General features: G+C 39.0%; 1 pseudogene; it reads right to left on the bottom strand.

Annotated features, from left to right (window-relative positions):
* Positions 1-513: 513 nt before the first annotated feature.
* LOC102882978 lies at positions 514-2,910 on the bottom strand (annotated as a pseudogene).
* Between the last annotated feature and the right edge of the window lie 1,743 nt (positions 2,911-4,653).

Raw genomic sequence — 4,653 nt, 5'->3', positions numbered from 1 at the left:
TCTGAGAACACTCTGGCTCTCAAGGAAGTAGGTACAGGCAGAATATACCTATGGATGACCAAAAAGACAAAACTAAAGCCAAAGAAGAGTATGGTGGAAGCCTGGTCTCCAGCTTCAATTGTACAGAAGGGCCATTCTGCAGAAAGAGACTAGATTTCAATCTCCATCGCTTCCCAGATATGTGATCTTTGTCAGTTACCTCTTTTAAAAGTATCATTTTTTTTTTACTATGTAAAACAGAAGCAATGATATCTTCAGGAATGTTGTGAAGATTAAATTACTTAAATACAATTGCCTGGCTCAAAGCTGTTACTCAAGAAATATGAGTTTCTCACACTTGTCTACCTCCACCTAAACTAGGAAAGGAGAACAAAGAAAGGTATCTGTATCAGTTATGAAGTGAGCCTCAGTGTTTACTTATTACAAATACTCACAGGCATTTCTCTAACTCGTTGCCTAGGTAAAATCACGGAGGAGGAAGGGAAAAATGAGTTATAAATCTTTTCTTCATATTCACATGCCTCTATGCAGCAATTTCTGAATTCCTTGTTTTATCTCTTTGGTCTGAACCTCATATACAATAGAGTTCAAGACAGGAGGTATGAGGTGATGAAGGACATAGAGTAGGGTCAGGATGTCCATGGGGATCCTCTTCTTGGACACATTTGTTGACACTGCAACCAGCGAGATGGTGCTGAAGAACAGAATGAGAATGAAGTGAGAGCCACACGTGCTCAGGGCCTTGAATGCAGTCCCCTCGGCCTTTAATTTAAAAACAGTTCTTAGAATAAATGTGTAGGAAAGAAATATAAGGATGAAATCTGAGCCCAGTAAGGTCCGACCAGCTACTAACTAGTAGATTCTGTTAAGGGTAAAATTTCACAGGAAAGCTTGGACACAGACAGGTTGTCACAGATGCAATTCTCAATGACATTTTTTCCAGAATAACAGAGCCGGGCAGTGAGGATAGAAATGGATGCAGTGAAAAGGGCGTTTTGTGTAATAATGAAGACACTAGCCCTGGCCACAAATTAGTCAGTGATGATGAATAGGTATAGTAGTGAGTGACAGATGGCCACATAGTGGTCATAGGCCATGATTATGAATGTGCAGGACTCCATGGGAAGGAAACTGTTCATGATGAACATCTGGAGGAAGCAGGCAGAGAAGCTGATAGCCCTGAGGTCAAACTATAAGACGGCCAGGACCTTGGGGATGATGGTGAGGAAGAGCACCGTGTCCAGCAGAGAGAGGAGGCAGGTAGCACATGGGCTCATGCAGAGAGTCCTCAGACAGATAGTGACCAGGAGGAATGGCCAGGAAGAAAAAGAGGCTGAGGGGCAGAGACAGCCAGTGCTGCTACCTCTGGTAGTTAGGAAGGCATATGAGGAAGAATTCGGAGACTGGAGCAGTAGAGTCATTGCTGGGTGAGGCCATGGAATTAATCGAGCTGAGAAGGCTTCTCTTGACTATTTGTAAGAGCAGATACAAAAAGTAATTTTTTTAATTAACTTCAAAAATAGCCCTCTCACTTACTCTTTGGGAAGCTGATTACATATAAGAAATTCTTCCCAAATAAGGCAAACCGAAGTCAATTTTTTAAAGGTAGAGTGGTGAGACTTAACAAATAATGCTTTTGTCTTTGAAGAAAAATGAATCTGTAAAAACTAGATTTGAAAAAAGAATAATAGGGAGTAACCTCACAATATTAAAAATGTGCAACAAATTAGGTCATCATGGTACCAGTGTAAGAAAAGTAAAATGTTAGTAGTATAAAGGAGATCTGCCAAAACTCACCTAGTTTTTACAATAATCTACTCTATAATTTAGAATGCATCAAATCTATGACAGATAAAAAGTTTTCTTTAATAGGTATTTTTGAGATAATTGGAGATAATTGTTGACAATTGGGGGATGGGAAACCTTTAATTCAGTCCTCACCTCCTACCATATATCAATATAAATTGAGATGGATAATTTTGTTGTATCATTTCCTCATGCTCATGGTATACTAGAAGAAAATAGAATGTAAAATTGATTAAACCGGTCCTTTGCTAAAACCCCAGTCCAATTTGAATATAACCATTCATTTTCCAAAGTGTGCACCTGACCATCTCAGTGCTCCTGGAATAAGCCTAAAACAATGAGAAAGGTTGTTTTTACTTTAAATTTATAGTTACCAACTTTAAGTGGGCCCTCAGTATTGCCTGTCTATCCTACAGAGTTTTCCTGATCAACCATCCCCTCTTGCCAAGACATTTTTCAAACCTTCTTCATTCTTTTTCAATCCTGAACTCTTCTTCTCTCGGAAGGTGACATCAACTACTATCTCACAAAGAGAAGGTTCCCAGTGAAATTTTCAACTTCCCCAAAATAAAGCTTACAAATCTACTTGCATTCTCCCATTCTTTCCTTGATTCCTCCCATTAAAATGACAAAATGTTAAACTTTCCACTTCTACATCGAATCCTAGCCTTCCTAGCCTATATTTATACTATCAATTGTGCATTCTAGTTTTTCAATTTTGAGTCATAGTTCCTTATTTACTGGATCTGCCCTGTCTTTCAAACATTCTCCAGTATCTTTCATCTTTGAAAATAAAGATTAAAAAGCCTCTTTCTAGCCTTGCAGCTATTTTTCTCTCGCCTTCCCTTCACACCCAAAATTTTCTCAAGGACTGTTATACGTATTGTCTCCATTTCCTCACCTGGTATCCATTTCATAACTCACTTCAATGTGGCTTCCATCCCCATCAGTTTCATCAAAATGGCTCTCAAAAAATCAGATTGTTGAAACTTGCTAAAACAATTGATCAAATCTTCTTCATTGAAACATGCTCTTTGGTTTAATTTGTATCACAGTCTTTTGATTTATCTCATACCTCCTGACCTCCTTCTCATTTCCTGACATGTTTTTCATCCACTATCTTGGCATCGGTTTCCAAAATTCAGTCCTGGGTTCTCTTTGATTTTCTTTTCTCCTCTCTGCTATTCTGTTCTGCTCATTCTTCCACTTCTTTTCTCAACTCTTTGGTTAGTCCACCTGGAGCATCCTAAAAAGTTATTGATTCCTTTAAGGGGTTCATTGTTACAAATTATAGATGTGTAGCCTGCATAAAATAAGGACATCAGTGATAACTTCAAAATATATGAATGGCTATCTTGGGAGAAAGGGAAAAACTAGAACCATCAGAAAGAGATCACAGAGAAGCTGAGTTTGGCTAAACATGAGAGCTTTCTATAAGTTTAAGAAAGTTTTCTCTCTCCAGTTTAAACTGGGACAGAGTTAGGGGGAAGCTTCTTCATCAATATTTTTTCTGTATCTATATCCTTGGTGTCCAGTGAAATACTAAACTCAGCACCCTTTATCCTGTTGTAGGATTTAAAAACCTCCTTTCTTTCCTGGTCAGGGAAGATGAAGCCCAATTCTCTATCTTCACCAAGTCTCCTGACCAAACAATGAAATGGGACCATGTTGTAGAAAGGAGAGAGAAGAAGGAGAAAGTAGGAGGCTCCTTACAGAGGTGCTCAGATTTCTAGATGCTAATACATCCAAAGTCACCATACCTCTCACCTCCTCATTTCCTTTTTCTCCCTGTTTATTGGAGATTGCCTATTAGAAAAGGACGACTGCCTGCCTTGCCACTCTTTCTATCTAGATCCAGTACAGCCTGTGCTATCCTACCTGAAATTTTACCTTGAAACTTACAGAAGACGTAAAAAGATGAGTCCTTGACAATGTATCAGCCATAGCGGTTGCTATCCTGGGACTTTAATGAATAAATCTTGAGAGTTTTATGAGCTCCTTGTTCCTTTCCTGCCCCCCTTCCTAGACCCAGAAGGGAAAAAGTGGCTCAAGAAACATACTTGAGGGATGAGGGGCTGAGACCTTTGCAGACTCTGTCTTATGGTGCTCCTGCAAGTAAGAAGTTGGAATATAAAGGATGAAGTGATTTGCAACTGAGGTAAGAACTTGTCTAGAAACCAGAAGCTGGGGATCTGATATATAAGCCTGACACACAAACATCAGTGAAAATGTAGAAAAAGAGACTAAAAAGCAACCTCCTTCTTTATAAGAACTCCAATGTTTGAGTGCTTTCTAAGTGACCTAAACTATTCAAGTTCTTTATATGTTTTTTTTTTCTCAGTGAAGACTAGAATAAATCTGAGAAAAGTCTGGAAGAGGTTTAGATCTCAGGCAAAAAATATGTTCAACAGAGAAATCATTTGAGATACAAATTTTTACCCTGTAGTATCTCCCACTGATTTTAGACAATTTAGTTAGGTAATAAAATATTCTATTTAATTTCCTTTTTGTCTCATCTGATCCACCTGCAGACATCATCGCCTGAAAGCTACCTTACATTAGAAAATGAGCAGAAACTTATTCTTCTGGTGTCCTTTTATAAATCTGTTTGGGACTGGTGTAATTGTAGTCGTCTGCTGCCTCATGGAGCTTCCTGTGCCTTTATACTGCACAGGAAAATTGGGCCCACCCGTAACCAATACAATGAGGAGAAAAAAGAGATGACAACTCCATGGGCAAATAGGGCAGGAGCCTTTTCTGCCGGGAACTTGGTAGCACAGCTCTCTATTCACTTGTGCTGAGAGTAATACACCTGGAAAACAATAGTACTATGCAAAGGTAGCCCCG

The sequence above is a fragment of the Pteropus alecto genome, unplaced genomic scaffold (assembly GCF_000325575.1).
Source record: "Pteropus alecto unplaced genomic scaffold, ASM32557v1 scaffold395, whole genome shotgun sequence".
Lineage (NCBI taxonomy): Eukaryota > Metazoa > Chordata > Mammalia > Chiroptera > Pteropodidae > Pteropus > Pteropus alecto.
Note: the sequence above shows the minus strand (reverse complement) of the source record. Positions and strands in the feature narration are given on the sequence as shown.